The sequence below is a fragment of the Danio rerio genome, chromosome 19 (genome assembly GCF_052040795.2).
Source record: "Danio rerio strain M-AB ecotype USA chromosome 19, GRCz13ab, whole genome shotgun sequence".
NCBI lineage: Eukaryota > Metazoa > Chordata > Actinopteri > Cypriniformes > Danionidae > Danio > Danio rerio.
This window is the reverse complement of record NC_141039.2, coordinates 39307774-39320542: the sequence shown is the minus strand read 5'-3', so window position 1 is coordinate 39320542 and position 12769 is coordinate 39307774. Positions and strand designations below refer to the sequence as shown.

At 35.9% G+C, this 12769-nt stretch overlaps 2 long non-coding RNA genes across 4 annotated transcripts in view; one reads left to right on the top strand and one right to left on the bottom strand.

Moving 5' to 3' along the window:
• The window catches only part of LOC147832620 (uncharacterized), a 335349-nt gene that overhangs the window by 64109 nt on the left and 258471 nt on the right, over window positions 1-12769 (top strand). The window lies entirely within an intron of this gene.
• The window catches only part of LOC141379159 (uncharacterized), a 136018-nt gene that overhangs the window by 111380 nt on the left and 11869 nt on the right, over window positions 1-12769 (bottom strand). The window lies entirely within an intron of this gene.

Sequence of the window (12769 nt, the reverse complement as noted above, 5' to 3'; positions counted from 1 at the left end):
CATAGCCTAGACCAAAACATGTACATTTTTTACATAAAAAAACAAGTGCTTGTTTTTCTATACAAAATTACAAGATATGTTTTATTGCTATATGTTTGCTGCACTTTGTTTGTAAATTGTGAGATATTATGTTCAGAAATACTGTTTTTGAAATCTAAAAATGTCCTGCTCTTTTGTAAAGAAGTAAGTGTTGTTTTATTAACATTTTTATATCCGCCTGAGCTGTTCATAAAACAAGCTATCATGTTTTATTCTAGTACTAAGTAAACTGTCAATCATGCAAACTTATTAAAGTATCTCACCTGAGGATATAGAGCTATTTGCTTTTGTGTGGTGTTTCTTTGTAGCTATTGTTTTATGCACAACAGAAATAGACATTTGTCTTGAGTTGTAAACAAGATTAATCTGACCTATTATATTCAGACATTATCCAAACAGAGATTATGTACAACAGTGAAAGCACAATATAAATGAGGAGGAGGGATTAAATTACTTTTTCTGTCTGTGTGGAAGATTCAGAGCTCAGAGGAAATGAGAACATTTCAAAGGCTGAAACGCATTAAGAAGTTGCTTGATTTGTGCATGAGAATATTTTCTGCAAACTGCTAAAACAAGGGTTTCTTTCGTGCTTTTTAATAGAATTAGCCACATTCATCGCATACTCTATCACATATATAAGCTTTTCCCTATACTTTGTTTCACTGTTTAATACTAGCCAGTGGGTGAATTGTGAATATTTACCAGCCATAAATGTACTCCATATCAGCATGTGCATTGTACTTATTTTTATTAAACATGTTTTCTCCTTATGACAATGCGATTATTTATTGCTTTTAATTTACTTATATTTTTGCTTGCTTCTGTGGATTTTCCAGGTATGGGATCATTCTAGTTTGATCATATTTGTTTTTCTAAATATACATTGCAACTATATAAATAATATACTTTTGAGAGTAAAACAAATGTAACAAACTTTTGTTGTATTATTAATAGTATAAATAAATATTGATATATAGTAAGATACTATTATTACAATTATATTAACCAACTAGCTTTATAAAACCATTCTTTACTCTTATGTAGTACTTTATGTGTGTTATTTATAAAAATCAGATAAGTAATTCTCTTTAAAATGATGAGAATTTACATCAATGTTACTTAAGTTAACTTAAACAGCACCTATGATGAAAATCTTCTTTTGTAAACTGTTTGGACAGAAATGTGTGTAGGTATAGTGTGTTCATAGTAATATTGGCATTATATAAACACAATAAATCCTTTTTTTTTATTTCCTGGCATTAAAATAGGATTCAAATCCCTCCTGTTTTGAGGTCCACCGCAACATGATGTAGAAGTGCGGTTTCTCCGCCCACTAAATTGACTGACAGCCTTGTATTAACATGTTTCCATAGTAACGCGTATAAACATATTAAGACTGGACATGCGCAGTGAATTACAGTGATTTTGGTAGCACAATGTCGCTGTTTTGAGCCTCGGCTGGGTCAGTTGGCATTTATGTGTGGAGTTTGCATGTTCTCCCTGTGTTTGCGCGGGTTTCCTCCAGGTGCTTAAGTTTCCCCCACAAGTCCAAAGACCATTGGTATAGGGGAACTGACCCTTCGCTAAGCCCCACCCTCCTTCGTTACTGTTGCTACGCCTGTCAAGCTTTCGTGCCTAGCACATCTATTACAGAGTGTATGCGCTGGTCTCAGACATTCCCAGGGATATAATTAGTCATATTTTGGTGAACAGGTGAGATATCTGAGAAAGCCAGACAAAAAAGAACTGCAGTATGCATTACAGGGGTAAATTCATGACGTAAAAGGCAACAGATTAGAAAATAATTTAATCAAAATTGAGGCTAGGTTAGCTTAGCCACCTTATACGCCGACCATTCAACAGCTTAGTTCATACACAGCAGGAGAGGTGACATTTAAAAATTATCTAATGATAACAAATTAAACAGTACTTTCTCTTTTTCAGCCAAAAAGCCTGATAAACTATTGTTGTGCAATGAAATATAGCGTCACTAACCGACGAGGAAACACGCATGAACAGTGAGTCTACATAATTCACTCAAAGAAAGAACAGCCAGAAAGGGGAAATCGATGGATTTGTGTCGAATATTAGCATAAATGACTCATATGTGTTCTCTTTATCCAGTTTCTTTTCTAATTTGCATTTAAGAAAAAAAGTGGAAGAAATAAATAAATTGAAATGCAAATCAAAGTTTAAACAAGCAGAAGTGAACAGATAGATTTTCCCTACAAGTTAATATTAGTATATAAATAAGTATATTGATCGCAAATGCTCAGTTTGTGATCACATCTCTGTTTTGTTCTGTTAACATGTAGTTTCAAATACTCGTAGCTTGAAACAGATGGAAATATGATTGCTATTAGTACTGTATGACTACTATGGTGAGGGCTTAAACGGAGCAGTGCTCATAATTTTGAGCAAAAAAGAAAAAGAGAGCTGTGAAACATAACCTGCTCTGTATTTTTGTAGGAAACACAGATTAGATCTGTTTAGGGTAAGAGGTGTGTGAGTTATTGCCATCGGTCTATGACTGAATGTAATTATCAAAAACAAAACCAACTTAACTCAGCTCCTTTAGCGCCCCTCACAGAGCTTGATCCACGCTGGCATTTCTTCTCTTGAGTTTTATGTTTTGAAAATGGAAAACATTTCCACCACCTATCCTTCATGTCTTTCACTGTGCTGTTCATCTGACGCAGCCAAGGCGGAGATTGAGGCAAACTCTGACAGGCACTTGGGAACAGTGGGCGGGTAGAATTAACATTAAAGGCACAGGTCACAAAAACAGCTAAAAGATGCGCAGAAGTGAAAATTACAATATTCTGAAAGCTATAGTAAATAATCTGATGGGTGTTTTGAGCTGAAACTTTACAGACACATTCTGGAGACACACAATACTTATCTTAAAAATTTAAAAAGGAGTTAAATAGGTGCCCTTTAAAGGTACAGTTCACCTAAAAATTAAAATATGCTCAATATCTACTCCAAACTATGTTTCTTTCTTTTACGCAAAGAAAATATTTTGAAGAAAGTTAAAAAAAACTGATAATTCCCTTTCTATTGTAGAGACAAAAAATACAATGAAAGTCAATGGTTACCGCTTTCAAGCTTTCCTCAAAATATAACAGAAGAAAGAAAGTCAAACAAGTTTGAAAAATAGGAAAAGATGAGTAATTTTAATCCTTAACATTAGTTAATTAAAATAAAACAATTCATAATTAAAACAATAAGGTACAGTTGTAGTTTACTTATTGGGTCGGATTAGAAATGTAGAATAAGTTCAAACTTTTTAAGTTCTAATAAACAGTTAATATCTTAGCAATATGCATGTATAATGTGAATTGATACTTAAAATAAAGTGCTTCCATAAAACACTTCAACATTTCAATTATGTGTAAATAAATGTTGAACTAAGAAATTGCTTTAAAAGTGTTGCTCATTGTCAGTTCATGTTATCTAAAGTAGCAAATGGAGCCTTTTTGCCAAGTGTCAGCATGGAAATATTATGTACATTCGTCTAAAAGAATTCATTACAGCATTGAAGTATCTGACAAGGATCTTTATCAAAGTCGTATTGCAGAACAAGAAGAGCCAAAGTGGGCATTTGGGTTGAATCCTGACAATAATCTGTAATTTAGAGGACAGCTGTGGGCTCCAACTGGTGTGAGCAGAAGTAAAGATGCTCTGTGTCTGTCAATGGACGTCCTGATGGCCTGTTATTGAGGCACAGGGTGTGAAATTATATCCTGCTCTCTCTCTGCCTTGCAGTCAGTCAAACACGTTCCCTTACACACAAACACAGAGCGCAATACACACACCCGTAATAACAGTCGGCTTGTCATGACTGTTGGCGTGAAAAGCAGCTTGCGTTTATACACAAAAGAGAGCGGAGAGGAAGTCCCTCGAGAACCCGGTGCAATCATCAGAGAGCCAATCCCGGCATGCTTCCATGAACTAGTGTCATTCAACATCTGTCTGTCAGTCCGTTCACTGCGTCTTTTCTGCTTTTTCTTTGCTATATGCTTGCTTAATCTACAATATGACAGTATACTGTATGTTAACCCTCCTTCATATGCTTTGTAACCTGACAAGAGCGTTAGGGGGAGGTTTGATACCACTTCACTCTCTATTCTTGCTTTTTGATTTTATGGGGCAATTTGATTCCTTATTGCTTTGACTGAATGGTGTCACCCTGTGCTGTGTGAGTTTAAATATTTCAAGGGGGAATGTTATGGCATTACAGTGCATGCTGAAATTGATTCCCTGTAGTATGTGTGGTGAAGTAATGGTGTCAGGTGCTGAGGAATAAGCTCGCTGAACACCTTTGTTTATTCAGGTTGTGCGTCATTCAACAGTTGCAGACTAACATGTCTGTACAATTTCGAATTCGATTTGGGCGGAGATAGAAAAGGAAAGATGGATCGAGATGGAGAGGTTTATGTACAGTACATTCAAAACATGACGTTCATCGCTTGTTCAAACTAATTTAAATGAGCTGAAACGGCACTATTCTTGAGGTGTTTTGGGGAGAACTTATTTGTTTTGTGTTCAGTCCACTCAAAATGTGTAAAAACTAACAAGTTAACTTAATTATTTTATGTTATCCCAACACAAGTTTATTATGTGGAACTTTTTAACAGCATATGGGTGGACAGATTTATTAATAAAGTCATCTAAAATGGCACAGAAAGCGTTCTTGCAGGACTCCCAGAGTTGATCAAGATTCTTTGGATTCATCTTTAATGCCTCCTCCATCTTACTCCAGAGATGCTCAATAATGTTCATGTCTGGTGACTGGGATGGCCAGTCCTGGAGCACCTTGACCTTCTTTGCTTTCAGGGATTTTGATGTGCTGGCTGAATTATGAAAAGGAGCCTGCTGATAGCGACAATTCATAACCATAATTTTTCCTTCACCAAACTTAGGGTTGATTTATGGAGATGGAGAGATTTATGTACAGTACGTTCAAAACATGACGTTCATCGCTTGTTCAAACTAATTTAAATAAGCTGAAACGGCACTATTCTTGAGGTGTTTAGGGGAGAACTTATTTTTTTTGTGTTCAGTCCACTCAAAATGTGTAAAAACTAACAAGTTAACTTAATTATTTTATGTTATCCCAACACAAGTCCATTGTGTGGAACTTTTTTACAGCATATGGGTGGACAGATTTATTAATAAAGTCATCTGAAATGGCAAAGAAAGCATTCTTGCAGGACTCCCAGAGTTCATCAAGATTCTTTGGATTCATCTTTAATGCCTCTTCCATCTTACTCCAGAGATGCTCAATAATGTTCATGTCTGGTGACTGGGATGGCCAGTCCTGGAGCACCTTGACCTTCTTTGCTTTCAGGGATTTTGATGTGCTGGCTTAATTATGAAAAGTAGCTTGCTGATAGCGACAATTCATAAGCATAATTTTTCCTTCACCAAACTTAGGGTTAGGGTTGATTTATGGAGATGGAGAGATTTATGTACAGTACGTTCAAAACATGACGTTCATCGCTTGTTCAAACTAATTTAAATGAGCTGAAACGGCACTATTCTTGAGGTGTTTTGGGGAGAACTTATTTGTTTTGTGTTCAGTCCACTCAAAATGTTTAAAAACTAACAAGTTAACTTAATTATTTTATGTTGTCCCAACACAAGTCCATTGTGTGGAACTTTTTTACAGCATATGGGTGGACAGATATAATATGGACATTGATATGGATGGATGGATAGGCATTGGTGGAAAGACAGGTTGAACGAATAGGGATGGATGGGTAAATGGATGGATCAGAGATCACTATGTGTGGATGGATGGATAGAGATTGATAGAGTCGGTAAGACTGAACAAATTGAAAATTGTGGCTGGATGAATGGATCCTTGGTGATTAATGGAGATTGATGGGTGAATGGATTGATTTATGATGTATGTAAATGGATGGCTGATTGAGATATATAATTGGATGTATGGATGGATGAATGTATGGATCGATAGATCAGACAAAGATCATTGTTTTGCACTGATATGGCTGGAAGTATTTATAGATAGAGATTGATAAAATAGATAGATTGAAGGAAATTGATAGAGATGGATGGATGGATAGATGGATGGATGGATGAATGGATAGACGTTGATTGATATAAATTGATGGGCAAATGGCTTGATGTATAGTATTTGGAAATGAATGACTGATAGAGATGGATGGGTGGATGGATGGGTCAGATAGAGATCAATATACATTGATATGGATCGGTGAATAGAGATTGACAGAATAATAGACTAGATAGGGGTAGATGATGGGTGAATGGATTGATATATGATGTATGGAAATAGATAACTGAAAAAGCCATTTGACTATCTTGTTCATAAACAATGGTGTGAGGACTTTTCATCTTGATGTACACTGACACTTTCATTGACATGTGTACTTGCTTTGAGGAATGAGCTCTCCATTTTTTAGCAAGCGACACGCTTTTGCAGGTTATCAACTAAGTTTTGCAGTTTGTATTAATTGTTTTGAAAAATGCATAAACTGTTGCACAAATGTAAATGGTGTTTTGAGAAATGCACCAAAGCGACCGAGAAAAACTGTAAATAATGAACATAACAAAAACTGCCTGCTAATGCACAAGGTTAATGTTGATTACCAAAATAGAGATAAATAATAAAAGCAATGTGTCAGAGACCCTTAAAATGTTTGACTCAACAATGAAACATCAAACATAGCTTAAAGACTGTATATAGTCAATCAAATGAACCTTAAAAAATTAAAAATGCAACATATATTTGTTTGGGCCCGAACTACAAAACTAAATTTAAAAAAAAAAAAAAGTATTAGTTTTGCTTAAGTTGCGCACTAGTTTAGTCATGTAAAAATATCATTAAAACCATATTGTATAAATATTATTGTCACTATAAACCTACATCATGCTGACGATTAAAAAACAAAATGACATGATATCTCATGCGATTGTCTTCTGGCCGAGTGCATCTTAAAATACATGAATGACACCCCTCATAGAGCTTGAGAAGCATACATTCTTTATGATGTGTATATACTTTGTAAAATAAAGACTTGCAGGTTAAGCATAGGAGGAAGTTGCCGCGGGCCTTGGTGCAGATGATGAAGTAAAAAAAAGTATATTTATATAGACTGAGAGGAACAGAAAAGAATATTGATCTGTGCTACAGTTGTCAGTTCGCTGCACGCTGCAGGCGCAAAAGGCAAACGGCTGCTTGCTGCTTCTGCTCTTTACATTTGCACGTGGGGTGGCACAGGCATGACTCTCGACTATTTTGACAAATACACACAGGCGTTGCACGCTTATACAGAGCCCAAAATTGAAGTTTGTGAATGGGTCAGCCCTATGTTAATAAAGAAAAGAACCAACGGGCTGCAGATTATGTCACATGGGCCAGTCTGTCCAAAAAAGAAACATCTTACTTTCAGAGCATCACAGATGACAGCATCGTCAATTTATTTGTCAGAAAAAAATGACAGTCTGCTAAGTGTTTTATGGGCCGATCAGATCATAAGAAGATGATCAGCTAGGCCAAAAAAGTACATTGGCCCTGCAGGAATTCGGGAAACTGCCCGGTCTGCCAGATGACCAGTCCTCCCCTGCTTATCCATATCCATCCATCCATCCTTCCATCAATCCATCTATCCATCCATCCATCCTTCCCCACTCGTATTCATTCATGTCCGTCCATCCATCCATCCATCCATCCCCACTCATATTCATTCATGTCAGTCCATCCATCAATCCATCCATCTCCGAGTCATCCATTTTCATACAACATACATCTTTTTTATATTTAATTTTGACCAATGCTGATCCTAAGCAAACTTCACCGAGCTTCTGAAAGAGATTAAAGAAGTGAGAATATAATTAATCATTTTCTTTACCAAAGGACAAGTACAGTCGAGTAACTGGCACTCCAGTCTAATATACAACTTGATTTCTGCAATACCTGCCTAGATGCTTAATACATCCACCGAGCTCTTTATACATGACAGCCTTACCTCCTGGCCAGGAAATAAGTGTGATTTTATTTTTTAGGCTGCTCAAATAAAAGTAACTGTGCTATCTGGAATATATAACAGGGACTGTCATCTACAATTTATAGTTATTCTGTCCCCAGGAACAGGCTTGGTTTTATTTCAGTTCTGCTTACATTATATAAGGAAGTCTTTAATACTTATTTACTACAGAAAACAAATGGTAATGTTACTATAAGTTAAAATGACAGTTTCTGGCCCTTAAAGATAAATCAGTGTTGCTTTTACTTGGAAAAGGACTTTGGCTTTTTCGAACACTCAGTATTGACAAAAGAGACAGAGAGTTTATTGTATATGATACTGGCAATTGCTTACCCTTGTGAAATAGTACCTTCAACGTACTGTTAAAAATGATATTTGATATCTGTTATTATGATAGTAATTTAGATTAAAGGGATAAAATATGTCAATTTACTTAGGCCCAATCCCAATTCTATTTTTGTACCCCACCCCTTCCCCTTTCCCTTGGCTCTTGAAACAGAGTGTGAAAAATTGACCCCTAAAAATGGGACAGCCCTACAGCACCTGCACAAATCATCATATGTCATTGCGATCTCTTGCTTCATATGACATCGATGATCGCAACTACTGTAGTTATTCCAGTTGTGTTATTTTTGGGTATTTATTTTCAGGAAATCACTGAAGGCAACAATATGATGTTGTCACAATGATCTACTGTGGCAATAAGATCATAACTGTACTGTGCATTAACGCCGTGGCCATATTCATCTATATAAACACATGAAAACATCATTAACATTAGAGCAGACACTGTCAAAATGTCATTTGAAATTTGTAATAATGACAAAAAATACTACAAACAAAAAATATTTTTGTTTGCTCGTTCAAACTAATCTAAAATAAGCTGAAACAACACTGTTCTTGAGATTTCATTGGGACAACTTATATTTTATGTTCAATCCACATAAATTTGTTAAGTGTTAAGTTAACTTAATAAATTTGTGGTGGAACAACATGAATGAATTGTGTGGAACCCTGCATTTTTTTACAGTGTAATTTGCTGCAAACTTCCAGGTGCAGCTATGCTGTCGTTGTGGCTGGTGCATTCTGGGAAATTTTCTTACCCCTTGGTTTCGAGTGTGGCCCTGAAAAATCTACTGGCTACTGGCACATCGAGAGTGAAAAAAAGAAAAAAAACTTTTAAAACATGATTAAGTGTGAACTTAATGTACTGAAACATGGTTATTAAGACATGATGATTGAAAATGTACAAATAAGTAAGACCTTTAAACTTGGTTTGCTATTTTTAAGGGTATACTTTTATGATATGGTGCAGTGTGCACATTTTTATATACTGTACACTACCTGACAAATGTCTTGTCGCCTATCCAAGTTTTAGGAACAACAAATAATAACTTGACTTCTAGTTGATCATTTGGTATCAGAAGTGGCTTATATGAAAGGCAAAGGCCTCTAGATTATGATTATTTGACCAAAATAAATATTTAGTTTGGACAGTATGATCTGACTTTGCTTAGACAAATATAATTAACAGTGTATATGACTCCCATGAGCTTGGAGGACTGCATCCATACATATCTGCAATGACTCAAATAACTTATTAATAAAGTCATCTGGAATGGCAAAGAAAGCGTTCTTGCAGGACTTCCAGAGTTCATCAAGATTGTTTGGATTCATCTTCAATGCCTCCTCCGTCTTACTCCCGGCATGCTCAATAATGTTCATGTCTGGTAACTGGGATGGCCAGTCCTGGAGCACCTTGACCTTTGCTTTCAGGGATTTTAATGAGCAGGCTGAAGTATGAAAAGGAGCGCTATCCTGCTGATAGTGACAATTCATAACTATAATTTTTCCTTCATCAAACTTGACTGATTTTTATGAGAATATTGGGTCCATGCAGGTTCCAATAGGTCATCTGCAGTATTTGTGATGATTGGGATGCAGTTCAATAGATGATTCATAGGAGATCTTTTCCAAATGATCAACTAGAAGTCCAGTTATTATTTGTTGCTCTTACAACTGGGATCAACGACAAGACTTTTGTCAGGTAGTGTTTACATGTTACATACTGTATATATAAGTTTAATGAATGCACTACATTGTATGGAATATAAGAATATAATAACACTTTTGTGGTGTTTTTCATTCTGTTTGAAGATCAAAACCTCCAGTACATTCTCATTGTAATCTTACATAAAAGAGCATCGTGAAAAGACCTCCCCTTTCTCCTTTTGTGTTTCACAAAGAATCAAAGTAATACAGGTTGGGAAGGGCATGAGAATGAGTAAATGGTACGGAATTTTCATTTTTGGTGAACTATTAATTTAAGCTATTGAAATATGTCTGTACAGCATAGCTGCGAGAGGGTAGATTTCGTCTGTGCTCTTTTATGAAGCGGAGGCTCTCTGCATTTAGCTGTGTGTGTGTGTTCGCGTGTGTGCAACCGTGATCGAGCTGGAGGTGAGAAATTTCGCTGGTGGCAATTGTGATGCAAATTTGGTCCTGCTCCAGTATAATGATGTGAGCATGAGGCTGTGATCCAGCTCAGCATACTTTTACACCTCTGTTTACTGCTAAAGAGCAACTCAACAACAAGGCTGGTGCTGTTCAATCTTACATGCAGTTTTAGACCTTTTTTTGCCTTGTTTTTTTTCTAATACATTGTGGGCAATAAACTGTATAGTTTAACATGTGTAAGTCAGTGCTAAATGTGTGAAATTATACTGAAATGCTTCATTTTAACATGTTTATCATGCTTGGAATGGCTGTTTTTTTGTTCATATAATGTTAGACGACATTCTATTGTGCATATTAAAAGGGCAAAGATTAAAACATTCACCAGGGTGTTAACAGTTGGTTTTTAGAAAGACATTATATAAATTAGTATGAGGTTCTTGGGCTTTTTATAAAATAATTTCATCCTTCTTCCTGTTTATTAAAATTTAAATCTGCAGTTTTGTATTCAATATGGCATTTTAAAATATCGTATAATACAATGCTAACTTTACCTATAGAATTTTAGTTAGGTTTGGGTATCGTTTGGGGTTATCTCGATACCGGCGCTAAATCGATACTTTTGGTGCCAAAACGGTGCCTAAACCAATACCTTTGAGCCCTAAAATTATAGTGGATGACCTGAAAAAAAAATTTGTCAAAAAAAAACAAAATTTTTATTGAACAGTGTAATTAAAGTTTAAGGTATCAATTCATATTTTAGATATTTTAATTGCATTGTATTAATATATTTCTTTTGATTAATTTGTTTGTTAGCATGAATTTATGGTTTGCATTACATTAGCTTGCTACTAACCTGTGTCATTAAAATCAGGGGACATCTTTTTTTAGAGTTGGGGCTTGTGACTACATTTACATGGACATCAGTAGTCTGAATATTTGCCTTAATCTGAGTAAGACAATAACATGATTAAGGTTTCTACATGAGTTGCTTTTTGTATGTTCCTTTCATGACCCTGTTTTACTTGTTATAGCACATAGATTGAATAACCTTGCGTCACCACACTATCCATGTTTTCTCCAGAGTTTCATGTAGTTTCGGTATTTCATTTTTAGTTTGTCGACTTTTAATGCAGTTTGGCACTTTCACTTTTATTCAGCAACATATTGTTCATGCTCTGTGAAAAAAACTGAGGTATTGAAGGAGAATATGAAGTAAGGATTGGTGGAAGAGATGTTTTAATGGAATTTGATACAGCACAACGAATTAAAAGAAAAAACCTCCGCATTATAAGGCGCGGGTGTCTGTAAGGTAATCAAAAATTGCTGTTTACATGGTAGACTCTTAATCAGAGTATTGTCCTCATATTAAAATTGGAGTATTAGTGTCCATAAAAATGTGCTCAGTGAAAGTGCCAGATGATGTCGGAAGGTGTCAAAGACAATACATTTCTGTACACAGTACAATTGATTCCATGTGATTTCAAATGTTTCATTAAGTTTGCTGTGTTTCCCCCCTTTTACACAACTTTTGTAAAGCTTCATGTTGTTGTGTCAGAATCCTTGCTTTTAAGATACAGCCATACTTTAGAGTAGTTTAGCTTAGTTTAAGCCAGGGGTGTGGAAACTTGGTTCTTGGCGGCAAGTGTCTTAGAGAGTTTACAGCCCTAATCAAACACACCTGAACCAGCTAATCAAGCTCTTGCTAGATGTACTAGAAAATTCCTGGCAGGTGTGTTGAAGCAAGTTGGAGCTAAACTCAATGGGACTCTGGCCCTCTAGGACCGAGTGTGGACACCCCTAGTTTAAATTTGATCTCTATCTATCTATCTATCTATCTATCTATCTATCTATCTATCTATCTATCTATCTATCTATCTATCTATCTATCTATCTATCTGTCTATCTGTCTGTCTGTCTGTCTGTCTGTCTGTCTGTCTGTCTGTCTGTCTGTCTGTCTGTCTGTCTGTCTGTCTGTCTGTCTGTCTGTCTGTCTGTCTGTCTGTCTGTCTGTCTGTCTGTCTGTCTGTCTGTCTGTCTGTCTGTCGTGTGCTTTTTTTCCAAGCTAGTTTTGGTCCTTCAAATATTTGCCTGTTTCTTTCATGCCATCTTTCTTTGCCTTACAGTGAAGGAATGAAAGCGGACACATGAACAGTTACAGTGACCTCTGTGTTGATCTAAGTGTTGACTCAAGAACTCACTTTAGGAAAAATCAGGCATTTACTCTATCGCACTCATCAGCA